We start from the raw sequence: 16,911 nt of genomic DNA on the forward strand, positions 1-16,911 counted from the left end.
CAAGGTCAGACCAGCATTAGATGAGGAACAGATGAACACGTTCTTTGTCAGGGCACAAGACCCACAGTATTATGAAAGGCTAATGGTTATTGAGAATCATAAGTTCTCCGATATTATCAAACTCGGAGAAAGGATTGAAGAGGGTATTAAAAGCGTGATGGCGACAAATTTTAAGGCACTACAGGCCACGAACAAAGCATTGCAATTAGGTGGCATATCGAAGAAGAAAGAGGTATGAACAGTAATGTTTGCCCAAAGACCCAAAACTCCCTTCGTATACCATACACCTCCACCCACATACCAACCCTCACCTCCCAGATATTCCCAACCTGTCGCTACTTACCATATATATAATTCCCAATCATCCTACATTCAGTCACCTCCAACTCGTCCAAATTACCAGAACCCCGACCTAATTTTAATCTCAAACCACCCAAACAGTACACCGCCATTACTGAACCCATCTACCAGCTGTACGAAAGGTTGAAGGCTGTTAGTTATGTCACCCTTATTCCCGTTGTAGCAATGGAGAATTCATCTCAATGGGTCAACCCAAATAAAACTTGTGCATATTATTCCGGTATGAAAGGGCACACAGGCGAAGGAAGTTGCACCTAACGTTCGTAACAATCCTCTTCCAGATCATAGGGGCGAAGGGATCAATGTGATAGAAACTGACGAGGAGTGGGATACCGAGGGATCAATTGGACTTATCAAAGATGGTGATGATCCTAAGAAGCCCGCAGTCACGCTCAATCCTATTGTAGTGCAGGTACAGCCGCCAGTTGAGGCTGAGATAATCGCATCAGTTCTATTTGAGGTAGAAGTAACATCACCTGCAACCACACCTGTTCTATTTGAGGTAGAAATGGCCACACCTTTCACAGTGATATTAGTAACCATAACCTCCTTTCAAGTCCAACACCATAACTTGGGATTACGTTGTTGAAGCTAGGCGAAAGGGAAAAGCAAAGATGGAAGAATCTGGTGCCGCATAAGGGATGACCAGAACTGGAAGGATCTATACACCTGAAAATTTGGGAGGATCAAGCAAGGAGGCTGCTACCAAATAACCTATCATTGAAATTGGACCAGACGATCTTTGGAGGAAAGTACAAGCGAGAGAATACTCTGTCATCGATCATTTAAACAAGACTCTTGCCTAGATATCCATCATGTTGCTATTGCAAAATTCTGAAGCACATAGAAGTGCTTTGATGAAGGTGTTTAATGAATCTTATATGCCCAACAATATCACCAGTGGAGATATGGCCAACATGGTAGGGCAAGTACTAGAGAGTCACAAGATCACCTTCCACGAGGATGAACTACCACCTGAAGGATTGAGTCACAATAGGGCATTGCATATCACAGTATAGTTTAAGGATAAATTCATCGCCAAGGTCTTAATAGATGGAGGTTAAAGCCTTAACATTTGTCCGTTGACTACTCTGAAAAGGTTGGGCGAAGATTTCCATGAGATACGGGCAGGAAGTATGAACGTGAAAGCATTTGATGGGTCTCAAAGGGACACGATTAGGGAGATTAACCTTTGTCTGCAGATGGGACCAACTTGGTTTGATGTTGAGTTCCAAGTACTAGACATATCAGCTACATACAATCTTCTATTGGGATGACCTTGGATACATGTCGCTGGGGCAGTGGCTTCCATGTTACACCAGGCCGTGAAGTTCGAATGAAACCATCAGGAGGTAATCATTCATGGAGATAGAAGTAACCCCATTTACACCAGTCAAACTATCCCAGTTATCGAGAATAGAAGAAGTCTGGGTAGAGAAACCTATCACCACATTGAACATGTCAACGCAATTGATAAGGGCAAGTGGTGAAGTAACAAAATAGAAAGCATACTGGCATGGTCTGGGTATGAACCCGACAAAGGGCTTAGGAAGAAACTCCAGGGCATTACCAAACTGATACAATTGAACCGTCACAACACAACTTTCGGGATGGGATATCCATACACTTGGCAAGAATATAATGATTGGTTGCCACCATGGCTTGGTTCTTATTACCGTTTTGAGCAGTCAGTGCCACATCTGAGTCAGACTTTTCACCAGGCCGATACAATATGGGGATCTGCAGAGGAAGAAGCTTTAGCTAGGTTGAGAAATTTGTTCCTAGAATACGAGGATATGGATTGCAATGTGATAGTTGAGGAAGAGAAGGAAGAAGGCCTCACCCTTCAGACTATAGAGAAGGGAGTTGTTCTCAATAATTGGATTGCCACACCATCCCGGGCTCGTCGAGTTCCTGGGTAGCTTGGTAATTAGCTTGACTTGTTTTAATAGCCATGCTAGGCATTTAAGATATTTTCAGTAATCTTGTTTTAAAGATGCATTTTGTTTCGAAAAAATTGCTCGAGCCATTGAGCCGTACCTGTTTTGGATATTTTCAAATTTAATTAATGCATTGCTATTTATTATTCATTATTATCTTTCACATTTTTTTCTACAGCGATATTATTACTTTTCCTGATGAACCGATGATAGTTACATGTAATGAGACAACACAATATAAGGATAGAGACTCAGAAGAAGAGGATGAAATACCTGAGGAAGTTGTCAGAGAAGTTGAGAACTTTGAGAACAAACCTATGTCCAACCTGGACGAAACCAAAGCAATTAATTTGGGAGATTCCGAAACCGTCAAAGAGACTCGCATAAACATTCACTTATCACCGTCAAAGAAGAAAGAATACACTCATTTCCTAAAAGAATATGAAGATATTTTTGCATGGTCGTATGATGGCATGACCAGTCTGAGCACATCCATAGTGGCTCATAAGTTGCCCACAAACCCAATGTGTCCGCCGGTGAAGTAGAAACTCAGAAAATTCAAACCAGATATGAGCCTAAAAATCAAAAAGGAGGTCACTAAGCAAATCAAAGCCAAAGTCCTCAAGGTAGTTGAGTACCCAACATGGTTAGCCAAGATTGTACCAGTTCCGAAGAAAGATGGGAAAGTCAGGGTGTGTGTCGACTATCAGATGATTTCCCACTGCCAAATATACACATCCTGATCAATAATTGCACCAAGCATGAACTCTAATCCTTTGTATATTCTTCATGAGTTATCACCAGATCTGGATGGACGAAGAAGACGTAGAGAAAGTAGCTTTCATTACACCGTGGGGAGTGTACTTCTACAAGATAATGCCATTTGGTCTAAAGAATGCTGGGGCTACTTACATGAGAGCCATGACAACTATCTTCCATGATATGATACACAAGGAAATAAAGGTGTATGTTGACGACGTCATCATCAAATCTAAGAGGGCTGCAGATCACATAGTAGACTTGAGAAAATTCTTTGACAGGCTAAGGTACAATCTAAAATTGAACCCCGCAATATGTGCATTCGGGCTTCCTGCAGGAAAGCTATTGGGATTCATTGTCAGCCAGAGTTGGACCCGTCCAAAGTTAAGGCTATCCAAGAGTTACTACCACCAAAGAGCAAAAAGGATGTGATGAGCTTCCTAGGATGCCTCAGCTACATCAGCCGCTTCATAGCACAGTCTACAGTAATATGTGAACCCATCTTCAAATGTTAAGAAAGGATGTTGAAACCAGTTAGACCGAGGATTGTCAGAAGGCTTTTGACAAAAACAAGGAATACCTATCTACACCGCTAGTCCTAGTCCCGCCAGAACCTGCGAGACCTTTGCTACTTTATCTATCCGTATTAGATGGGGCTTTCGGATGTGTTTTGGGACAACATGATGAGATGGGAAGAAAGGAGCAAGCCATATACTACTTGAGTAAGAAGTTCACACCTTATGAAGCACGATACTCTCTACTGGAATGCACTTGCTGTGCTTTGACATAGACAGCTCAGAAATTGAGGCATTACTTCTATGCCTATACCACATACCTCATATCCTGGATGGACCCTCTGAAGTACATCTTTCAGAAGCCCATGCCAACTGGGAAGTTAGCCAAGTGACAGATATTGTTAAGTGAGTTCGATATCATCTATGTAACTCATAAGGCGGTCAAAGGACAAGCATTGGCAGACCATCTCGCTAAAAATCCCGTGGGAGGAGAATACGAACCATTAAAGACGTATTTTCATGATGAAGAAGTATCATTCGTAGGAGAGGACATTGTTGAAGCCTATGACGGTTGGAGAATGTTCTTCGATGGGGCTGCAAACTTCAAAGGAGTGGGCGTTGGAGCAGTTTTGCTATCAGAAACAGGTCAACATTACCCGGTATCTGCAAAGCTTAGGTTTCCATGCACTAACAATATGGAAGAATATGAAGCTTGAATCATGGGGCTCAATTTGGCCATCGATATGAATATATAAGAGTTACTTGTAATTGGTGATTCAGATCTTCTGGTACATTAGGTTCAAGGAGAATGGGCTATGAAAAATACCAAGATACTTCCATACATGTATCATGTGCAAGAATTAATGAAGAGGTTCATAAAGATAGAATTCAAATATGTTCCAAGAGTCTAGAACGAGTTCGCAGATGCACTATCCACCTTGTCATCAATGATACAACATCCAGATAAGAATTTTATCGATCTCATCCCGGTGAGGGTCCATAATCAATCGGCTTAATGTGCTCACATTGAAGAAGAAATGGATGGAAAACCTTGGTTCCACGACATCAAAGAATACTTGGAAAAGTAGAATACCCGGAACAGGCGAACTATACTTAGAAATGCACACTGCGGAGGCTGTCCAATCACTTCTTCCAAAGTGGAGGGACCCTGTATAGAATAACTCCTGATCTGGGGTTGTTAAGGTGTGTTAATGCAAAGGAGGCCTCCATATTGCTTGAGGAGATACATGCCGGAACTTATGGACCACATATGAACGGTTTTGTTCTAGCCAAAAAGATACTTAGAGCTGGATATTTTTGGATGACCATGGAAACGGATTGCATTAGGTACGTCCAGAAATGCCACCAATGTCAGGTACATGCAGACATGATAAAGGTACCACCAAACGAGCTCAATGAAACAAGTGCACCATGGCCTTTTGCTGCCTGGGGAATGGATGTCATTGGTCCAATCAAGCCCACTACTTCAAACGGGCACCGGTTCATTCTAGTGGCCATCGATTACTTCACAAAATGGGTAGAGGCTTACATCTTACAAAGCCATAGCCAAGAGAGTCGTTGCAGATTTTGTCAGGGATCGTATTATTTGTCGATTCAGGGTTCCCGAGTCCATTATCACTAATAATGCTGCCAATCTCAATAGTGATCTGATGAAACTCATGTGTGAAACCTTCAAAATCAAGCACAAAAACTCTCAACATACATGCCTCAAATAAATGGAGTTTGTGGAAGCTACCAATAAGAACATCAAGAAGATACTGAGAAAGATGGTAGAAAATCACAAACAATGGCACAAGAAGTTACCATTTGCCCTATTGGGGTACCGCACTATGGTCCGCACATCAACTGGGGCAACTTCCTATTTACTGGTTTATGGTATCGAAGTTGTCATTGTAGTCAAGGTAGAAATTCTTTCTTTAAGGATCATACAAGAAGCCAAACTCAGTGATGTAGAATGGATAAGGAGCCGCTATAAGCAAATAGCCCTCATAGATGGAAAAAGAATGAATGCAATATGTTGCGGTCAGCTTTATCAGAATAGAATGTCCAGAGCTTTCAACAAAAGGGTCAGACCAAGATAATTCGCACCGGGGCAGCTGGTGCTGAAACGGATCTTTCCGCATCAGGATGAAGCCAAAGGGAAATTTTCACCCAACTGGCAATGTCCTTACATGGTTCACTGGGTGCTAACAGGAGGAGAACTAATACTCACAGAAATAGACGGAGAAGTTTGGCCAAAACCCATCAATTCAGATGCAGTCAAGATATACTATGCTTAGATTGTTTGCATTCATTCATCTGATGTAACTAAACTATGCTTAACCTGATTCCCATTTAAGAGGGGATATATAGGCAGCCCAATGGGTTTGGTCACACCTTAATAAAATCGTCATTTCCCTAGAACCAGAAACTGGGGTAGAATTTTGAGGAGGACCCTCAAAATTCCAGAACAAGTCCAACCGACGCCATCATATGCAAGATAGTCAGAAATCGGTCAAGTAACTAGGGCAGAATTTTGAGAAGGATTCTCAAAATTCCGAAGCAGATCCAACAATCTTCGTTGCACGTAGAACGACCGAAAGATCACTTACCAAACTGGGGCAGAATTTTGAGGACCCTCAAAATTCTAACGTGAAGAAAGCTGCAATGCCTCTAAAGTGTCGCAGTCATTAGTTCATCTAATTTACTTAATACTATATACCATTATGTTTCATAAAATGATCCTATTTCATCGATAAATACACCTTTTCGAAAACTTTATTTCTGTGATAGCCAAGTGTTACCTAGGGCAACTCGAACAGGGCCTCCAGAGCAAAGCAAAGTAAAGCAAGTAGACAAAGGCACGAACCAACCCCCCCCCCCCAAAACTCACAGTTTTTTTTGAATGCAGGAACAAGGAATAACCACAAGAACATGCGTCTTAAAACCATTACCTTCATAACAACCGGACCGCTGAGTGCAAATATATCTCCAACTAAGAAATATTCTGCTCTTATTTGCTATTTGTCCACTGCATAAGGCTAAGCATTGCCTTCTCCTTGTACGAGGCTAAGCCCTACCTCCGTATTTGCATAAGGCTAAGCATTGCCTTCTCTTTGCATGAGACTAATCCCTCTCTCAAATCGTGCATGAGGCTAAGCCCTGCCTCCATACTTGCATAAGGCTAAGCATTTGTCTCGATCATTGCATGAGGCTAAGCCCTGTCTCCATATTTGCATAAGGCTAAGCACCGCCTTCTCTTTGCATGAGACTAAGCCTTGTCTCAAATCATGCATGAGGCTAAGCCCTGCCTCCATATTTGCATAAGGCTAAGCACTGCCTTCTCTTTGCATGAGACTAAGTCTTATCTCAAATCTTGCATGAGTCTAAGCCTTGCCTCCGTATTAGCATAAGGCTAAGCATTGCCTTCTCTTTGCATGAGACTAAGCCCAGTCTCAAATCTTGCATAAGGCTAAGACCTACCTCCTTATTTGCATGAGGCTAAACACTGCCTTCCCTTGCATGAGACTAAGCATTGTCTCCCTTTCTTGCATGAGGCTAAGCCATGCCTCCCTATTTGCATAAGGCTATGCACTTCCTTCCACTGCATAAGACTAAGCATTGTATCCTCTTCTTGTATGAGGCTAAGCCATGCCTCCCCAATTGCATAAGGCTAAGTCTGCCTTTCCTTGTCTAATGCTAAATGTCACACTATCTGAAACCTAGCACCATTTTTCCTTTTCTGGGGCTAAGCTCTGTCCCAATTCTAGGTAAGACTAAGCTCTGTCTTGTCTACTTATATGATCCATAATCATGGCTCTATCCGAAGGCGTCATCCTCATAGCCTGAAGACACCATGCCATGGCCTGAGGATCTCTCAATACTGCACATCATTATTCAAAGGCGTCATAGTCTAAAGGCACCATCCTCATCGCCCGAAACGTCATGGTCTAAGGACATCATCTTTATTGTCCGAAGACAACCTTCATGGTCCAAAGGGAATTTACATCATATTTAAATTCTTGCAATAATCTATATACTTGTATGCATCATGTTTTAAGTTTTGCATCTAATCCAGGAGTTAACCGTTCTTCAAATAGTAGCAACATTCGCTCTAGTTTCCGCTCGTACCATTTGTGCCTTGCTATTATTTCAAATGTAATCGACTCCCATAAATTACCCGCCTTTACCCCATGACCGTTCAGATACCTACCTTGTGATACATCCGTTACACTTCAGACTCATAATCATAACTCCACATAAACCCATCTGATACTATCCTTCCCAAAAGAAACCCTTTTCTAATACACACGATTACTCCTATAACAATTCCATCGATTTGAGTCACCGTTGGGTCCAGAACTATACGTGGCCTAATTCCTATAAAACCAGGGATATGTAGACAGCTCAAAGACTAGGATGCAGCCTATATTTTTTTAAAAACCCCATTCGGTCAAAATCAATCATCATTTCTTTACCCGACAACTCTTTCATCCTTCCCGGGTAAAGAGGGGCAGCTATTGATATCCAATTTTTCCCTCATATATTTTTAAAATGCATATATACTTTCAAAAGAGTGCATGAGCAACAACCAGTATTTTTCGATAATTTTCTGTAATTTGAAAAGGATTTTGATTAATTTATTCTAGCATTTTATTATCCAAATAATTACTAATTGCATCACAAATAATTTTATGATGATTTATTACTTGATTTTTTATCATTTATATTTATATTAAGCTTTAATTATTTTATGCATAATTATATTTGTATCTTTAAGCTATAATTGCAATAACTTTACAACAATAGCCCGTATATGCATAATTACATTATTTACACGAAAAATAATATTTTGTATTTTTATAATATTAAGTAATTATTTTAAATCATTTTTATGCATAAAAATCATTTTTATCATTTATTAACTATATTTTACAAATTATTTATCAATTAATTGTATATTTAACAAATAGCCTATTTTAATTTGGTTTAATTTCGGACCTGGCCCAAAATCTCCCCTAGCCCAATTAAATAACCCTGATCCATAATCCATAGCCCAACTTCCTATTGACCCGCCCAACCCCATATCAAATCCTGGCCGTTGATCTTAGAGATCAACGGTCCAAGATGTTATTTCCTTTTTAATTAACCCCTAACCCCCCAAACCCTACTCACTTCCCATAACCCGCCGCCCCTGTTTCCATTCCCTCCTTGCTTCTCTCTCAAACTCTCCCCTAACCCTAGCCGCCGTCATTTGACCCCTTCAATCCATGGGGTTTTCCGTAGATCTTAGGCCCCATCCGGCCTCCTACCTCTACTGGTTGTTCGATTTCTTTGTTGTTTGATGGAATCTCAAGAAGATTCGAACAAAACTCAGTCCAAACCTTTCATTTTCTCGATGAACCTGCATGTGTTCATCTCTATGTTTGTGAGTACTGTTATCTTCATGTTTATGGCTTAAACCTCTGGTTCCAAACCGGATTGTTTCTTACCTCCGTCATTTTTTAAAACCCTAGTCACTTTCTAGTCGAGTCTGTTCAGATCTCTATAGATTGAGATGATTTTGAGTTTATCTGATATTTCTCTTTAAAAATCTTCTGTTTTTCTTGTTATTAACCAATTTTAGCTTTTCTCTAAAGTTAGGTTTCATCTTTACGTTTCAGCAAAAATTTTCTAAAGAGTTTAAGTGTTTTAACTCCGGTTCTCTTTGTTTGCTCCATTGGTTTTCATATCTATGTTCTAATCCGTAGGGTTTCTAATCATTTCACTATTTGTTCTGATATTTGCTCGTTATTCTTTGGCACTGTCAATTATCAGAGATTAACTGATTTTATTTTCCAAATTAGGGTTCGAAATTATATTTTCTATTAAAATTGGTATTTCTCTACGATTTCACTTATTTTTCCTTATTTGTGACTCATAATTGGTACTACTTGTCTTAATTAGGTTACTAGCCTGATTTTTGGGATTTGATTGTTTTAATCGGCCCATAAATGGTCTTTGATTTATTTAGTTACCTTATTAAACCTCAAACTTGGTTGTTAATTGATTCTCCCTAATTTAAGGGGTCTTTCCCCGATCCCGTTGTGTTAATTGATTGGGTCTAGCCCTAATTAACTGGTTAATTTATTTGCATACCTTATTTGCAAACTCTTAACTTTCTTTGCCTTATATGTTTTACTTTACTGAATGCTATATAAACCGACCCATTCTGATATTTTAGAACACACAAAAAGCACACGGAAAGATACAAAAAAAAACACCTACACACATATAAACTCTTACTCACACACTCACAACTGTAGTCCTTTCTATTACATTTATTTGCTATTCTGTCTAGCCTGCTGAAAGCCAAGGCTGGACTCTTGGATTCCACTTGCCTTCACCTTCCTGTTTACTACCTCTTAATTGGTATGCCTCAATTTCTGTTATCATGCTCTCCTCTATAAGCTATGTAGTCAGTTCATTATGAATTTCAACATGCTTCTATTTGCTCTATGTTCCTGTTTATTGCTCTCTTAACTAGCACACCTTAATTCCTGTTAACTTATCTTATTCTACATGTTAGTATGATTAGTTTACCTTAGCATGTCTATGTTTAGTCCATGACACTTGTTACTTGTTTCTGAAAATAGCATGTTTAAATCCTATTACCCCACCCTGTTCTGTATGGCTGTTTGGCTAGTCATTTTAATTTTAGCATGTTTTCCTCTGCTTAATACATGTCGGCATGATTCCACCTAGTGATAACCAGTAAATTGAGTTAACTATAGAAATGTGAACTTTGTTTTGATTACCTGGTCCCTATTCAGAAGTTGTTTAGGGATTATGATGTGTGCGGTCAGTTTTGTCTTTGATTCGAGTATTCCTGTTTTGTTGTGATTGTTTAATTATTTGTAACTAATCTGCTAGAATATGGTTCTATTCTGTTTCTGTTCACTTCTGAAAAATCAAACTGCTTTCTTTCTGAAACTGTCCCCTACCTTTATACACTATTTTCAAACTTCTACTCTTAATTATCTAGGGTCCTACCACCCCAGTGTGAGCACTGCCTAGGGTCCGTGAGACTCCTATGAACTCTGACACACTGGGGCTGGCCTTCCAAACTCTTCACAAAAGTGTTTCTTTGAAAATGTGTTAGTGTGAGCATTGCCCAGGGTCCCCGAGGCCCTTGGGAACTTCGACACACCAGAAGCCTATTTGTGTGTTATAAACTACCTGTGGACATTAGACTTGCTTGAAGGCCTGGCTTCTAGGTTGACATTGGGCCTGCCAAGGCTCCCTATAGTATAATGAATTTTTCTTTGTGTAATTTATTCATAATGGTCTGTAATAATGTAATAATCCTTGTAAAAACAGATATGGGGTTATTAGTAAAAGCTGGGGAGGGATTTTTTTATATTTTTGTTGGGTTCGGGTAGAAATCATGCCTATAAGTTGTTGTCATGATTCTTTATACCATTAGAAACCATACCTATAGGACTTATCTCATTATTTGTAATCCTGAATTTTCACTTTGCATCCTAGAAATCTTGCTTCTAGTTAGTTTTATCAATTCTGCATCAAGAACCATATTTTTCAAACCCCATGTGTGCATTAGAGATCATGTCTCTAGGATATTCTTTATTGAACTCATTTGGCAACTGGTTAACACCTTTACCCGCTTAGATATCATGCATATAGGAAATAAGCGTAAAAACAGTTTCAACACTTAGATATCCTGCCTATAGGAAATACATATAAAATCAGTCTTGACACTTAAACATCATGCCTATAGGAAGTAAGTGTGAAAAATCGGTTTCTGTGTTTAGATATCATGTCTATAGGAAATAATGCTTATAATCAGTTTCAACACTTAGAAAGCATGCCTATAGGATCTAAAAAGATGAAATCTGCCTGTTAAAATCAATCACCGATTTATAAACTGTAGTCGTTAATTAACAGTTTTAGGATTCTGCTCTGGTCCTCACTTAGCCAAGTCTGTAGGGTAATTAAGAATTCTGGGTCTATAAAAAACTATGATTTCTTACTGCTTGAAATATGCCCAGATTTAGAATATTAACAAAAATCAGTAGGCAAGATTATAGGTATTGATACCCGCTTTAATAAAGTTATTATGTATTCTGTTCATGCTCATCTAGATATCTTGCCCATAGGATCCTAAACTATAAAACTTTGTTTGTTTGAATTGCGTGCATTGGTTGGCTATTTGTGGAGGTTAACATGAGCCCCTTTATTTGATCCTTACATGATAGTCCTATTTGAATTTTGTTTGTTTCTTAGTTTTCTCATTTTTAAGCAACGTAGGTGAGTCTAGATCTATCCAAAATAGAAGTCCTAAATACCTCCAGGACTATAGGTAAGGGACGGGTAGTGCACGCATAAGGTACGCATTAGAAGCTATTAGAACACTTAGGTAACAACTAAAAGATAGTAACGGGATAGTAAAGAAGATGATGACATATGCGCTAATGCTATGCGTAACACCGCAATTTAGGGAAAGTTACCAAGTATTGTATGGAAATGATCCTATAGGCTAAAAAATGTAGGACCCCTTTAATTCTTGTTTTAAAGTAGTTGTCTATTTGTTTTAAATTGTTTAAACTTTCCTTTAAAGACTAATTCACTTAATTGAGTTTGGCTGGGACCCACCGTTGTGGACCTCGAGGGGTGCCTAATACCTTCCCCTCGAGGTAATTTTGAGTCCTTCCCCAATCTCTAGTAATGTAAACTGGTTTCACGAGTTAATTGTTTTAGGTACCCTAACGCACCTTAATCCGTTAGGTGGCGACTCTTCAATTCTCTTACCCAATTCCAAAAGGAAAGGAGTTGTCCCAAAATGTGGAAACTCGAATTCCGTGAGGAAAAAGGGGGCGCGACAGTCGCGGTGCTTCTTTGGGCCTAAATCCTCCGTCGAAGCCACTCTTGCTCATGAGTCCGTGTGAACTTTAACCTCGATCATTTCTCCTCTCATTCCATGCAAGTTTCGCCCAAATCCACTGTCCACTGCCTCTACGGTCTCCATTATACTATTAATATCGATCTCTATTCGTCATTGGTTTTTGGCCGATATCCCTATTGATTCTATACACGGGCTTGTTTAGGATAAACAAACCCAGAAGGATCCTCCAATTGATCATCCTCGAACCTGATCTTCGACAGATACTGATTATGTACATCGGCCCAAGTGACAGCTGGATATTCGATCAAATTTTGCTTTAACTGTTGTGATGCTATGGAACTCCTAACATTGAGACCTTGAGTGAAAGCTTGAATAGCCCAATCGTCGGTGACAAGTGGAAAATCCATTCGTTCCATTTGGAATCGAGATATGAGTTCCCTGAGCATCTCGTTGTCCTTCTGCCTTACCTAGAAAATGTCCAACTTTCTTGTTGCGACCTTAATGGCCCCGGCGTGTGCCCTTACAAAAGAATCTGCAAGCATATCAAAAGAGTCGATAGAATTTGGTGGTAAATTACAATACCATATGTCGCGCTTTTCGACATTCATTGGGAACAACTCATTTTCTTTTGGGAATTGGGTATTTGAATTTGAAGAGTCACCACCTAACAGATTTAAGGTGCGTTAGGGCACCTAAAGCAAGTAACTCGTAAACCGGTTTACATTACTAGAGATTGTGTAAGGGCTTGAAATAACCTTGAGGGGAAGGTATTAGGCACCCTTTGCGGTCCACAACGGTGGGTCCTGACCGAACTCAATTATGTGAATTAGTCATTTAACAAATACACACATATAAGATAAAGGAAATTTTGACAGATAAGTAGTCTGAGCACACATGTACGATAAAGGAATCTTAGCAAATAATCAGTCTAAGCACACATATATAAATAAGATGAGGGAAGTCCTAGGTTTGTTAGCCTATAGGATCACATATGTACAATACCCAGTAAGCCTTCCTCAACTAGAGGGGTTACACGTGGCATTGGCGCACAGGTCATTATATCCTTTACTACCCAATTAACCTCCCCTTGGTCATAACCTAAAGCATTCTAGCAACCTTAAGATGTATCCTATGCGTGCGCTACCCGTCCCTTTACTTATATGGTCCCGGAGGTATTTAGGACTTCTAGTTAAGGTGGATCTAGACTCTCCTACAGTAATTAAAAGGAGAAAACTCTAGGCGACAAACAAAACATGTAGGACTGGACCAAAGATAGAACAATTAAAAGGCTTACATTTTACCTCCACAAATAGAGCAAGTAAGTGCACGTCTCAAACAACAGATTTCAGATATGTAAGAAAGGCCCTAGACAGGATATCTAGGTGAGCATGACAAGTAGAGAATATGCAGTATTGAGTTAAGGCAAAGTGTTAAAGACCTATTCAGTTTGCCTACTGAATTTTTAGAACATGTTGAATATGGGCAGTCACAAGTAAGCAAAGCTTTACAGTTTTTATTAGACCTTGATTACCTATAGGCTTGCCTAGGCGTGGATCTGTAATACCCTATAAACATATTGTCTACATGCAATCAGAATTCTGAAATCAGTTTAAAACAAATTGAATTTATTAAGTCCTATAGGCAAGCTAGTCATGGTGCTGAACATTACAGAGCCGACTTACATACATTTAGTCCTAGGACATGATATCTAGGTGTTGGAATTGCTTTTAAACAGGATAGTTACTGATTTATGCGATGTAGACATAGTTTTAAAGCGAATGCAATAACAGTCCTAAAGCAGGATCTCTAATGCACACGATGAATGGGTGTTTTGTTAAGCAGGATTATAGCAGTACTTAAATAGCAGAATTTCTGGGTGATCATGATTATGCAGAAGCAGAATTTCGTAACAAATGAGGTAATGAGCCTATAACATATTTTCTAGTATGCCAAACAATCCTAAAGCATGATTTCTAAAGCAAGTAAACCTAATAAACCTAAGGCATGATTTCTTATGCAAATAAACATAATAAACCTAAAGGCATGATTTCTACCCGATTTGCCTCACAAAAACTGACTAAGAATTCCCTCCCCTTTTACTAATTGCCCCAATATCTGTTTACAAGGATTATTATTACAGACCATAAATGAATAAAAGTTATACTATAGGTAGCCTGAAATAGGCGCAAAGTGAACCTCGAAATACCAGGCCTTCAAACAGGCCCAGATGCTAGTCTCACGATGTCCAATAAGGGTATCCTGGTGCGCCAAAGTTTCCAAGGGCCTCAGGGACCCCGACAATGCTCACACCAAGATCCTTTTAAATAGAAGAGTAGTTATGTGCGGTATGGAAGGACCAACCCTAGTGTGCCAATGTTCGGAGGAATCTAGTAGATTCCTAGGCAGTACACACACTGGAGGGGCAGAACTTAAGTAATCTAAGAGTGGAAGTGAGATTGCTTGGCATAGTTGATTTTTTGAAAACATTATAGAGGTAAAATCCTTAGGAGTGAAAATACTTTAGGGGTAGTAATAGTTGGAGAAACATATTAGGAGTGAAAAAACACGTTGAAAAACCTTTTGAGGAAAAGGAAGGTTCAACAAACAACATCATAGTCACAAAAACATCACATTGCCCAGATTCAACTTTACTTTGTCAATCAGTTATAAATGTACAAACAGTTACACCAAAAGGGAGCAGGGGTTGGGGACACAAGACACTTGAAATAGGAGCACATAAGAAGAAGGGTGAAGGAAGTCATGTAAGTTAATAGAGACACAGAGCAGGAAGGAATACTTATTTAAGGTCTAAATTATAATCATACTTAGTGATAAGCATGCTATTTAAGAACAGACAAGACTTAAGCACTGCAATATACATGTTGGCCAAACACAGTGAGACATAAGTCTGGATACAGAGACAATCATGCTAAAGAATACAAGAAGGATCACGAAGATTCAATTACACAAAGTAGCCATACTAAATGAAGTCTATAAGTAGTCATGCCAATTGAAATACATAAAAGTTATAGATTCAACAGAAGTAAAGCAACCGACAAGAAAGCACATATGTTTAAGCTTCATAACATAATGAATGGCATTAGGAATAGAAACATACCAGTTAAAGATAGCAAAACAGAAGGTGAAAGTATGCAGAACTCAGTGATCTAGCCTTGGCTTTCAGCCGGCTAGACAATTTAGTGAACACAAGTAGCAGAGAGGTTTTAGTGAGAGCAAATTTTTTTTTGTGTGTGTGTGTGTTTTTGAACTGTTGTCCATTTCCTTAAGGCAGAATGAGAGTGAGAGTATATATAGCACTTAGTGAGGTAAAAACAAATAAGGTAAAGAGTGAATCACATCTCATAAAATAAGGGTAATCAAATAATTATAGAATCAATTCATGTAAGGGAGTCCGGAATAGACCCCTTAATTAGGGGTAATCACTTAACAACAAAAAGAAAGGGTTAATTAGGGTAAGGAATCCAAATCATACCAAATAGGGAATCATTAAGAATCCTCAAAACCATACAGATAACTTATTAAGGCAAGGGAAGTAGATATTGTAAATAAGGTAAATGGAGTAATCAAATAATCAATCAATCTTTATAAGGGATAGAAAATTAGGGAATTATTCCCATAAATGACTCGGATTGAGTTTCAAATAAGGCAAGAAGTGGGTTTAACAACCAGTTAGGGTTAGAGCCCATAAATCAAGTAATCAATCATACGAATAAGGCAATCATAGGTAATTAGAGACCAATCAAGGGTCAGTCAATCCCATAATAGGCAAGATATGCTAATTAGGGATCCCTGTATTAAGGTAAGTGAGCAGAGATAATTTAGTTAATCAGTCAATTATTTAAATAATAACGGACGAAAATGTTGAAGTTACACAATGAATAGCCAAGCAATCGAACCAGAAACATAACCATGTGAGAAAGATTTAACAAACATAAGGATCTCAGAAAACTTTTTGCAAAAACAGATGTGGAAACACTAAAATTTTAGAAATACTTAGGGTTGATTAATAGTAGGAAGATCAGGAGAATCTTAAAGAAACGGTAATGGAAACAGTCATGGAAACTCGAAACTACTTCAAACATAGAGATTCGAACAACAAATAATGAGAAAACCAAACCCTAATATAACAAAGTGCTTAAAAACTGGTTAATCAGTAAAGAAATAAGGGAACCTTAAGGAAAAATTAGTGACGAACTCAAAATTGCTCCAGATCTACAAGGATTTGGACAGATTCAAGTCCAAACATTAAGTTTTTTGAAGAAAAAAAAGAAAGGGTAAAGAGAATCTGGTCTTGAATCAAAGGTTTGAGACGTAAAACATCGATAGAAAGCACTTACAGATCATAGACAGACTCTTAGAGAGTTTTGAACAAGATCTGAGCTAGATCACTTCGAGATCCTTTCATGAAATCACA

The sequence above is a fragment of the Nicotiana tabacum genome, chromosome 22 (assembly GCF_000715075.1).
Source record: "Nicotiana tabacum cultivar K326 chromosome 22, ASM71507v2, whole genome shotgun sequence".
NCBI classification, from domain to species: domain Eukaryota; kingdom Viridiplantae; phylum Streptophyta; class Magnoliopsida; order Solanales; family Solanaceae; genus Nicotiana; species Nicotiana tabacum.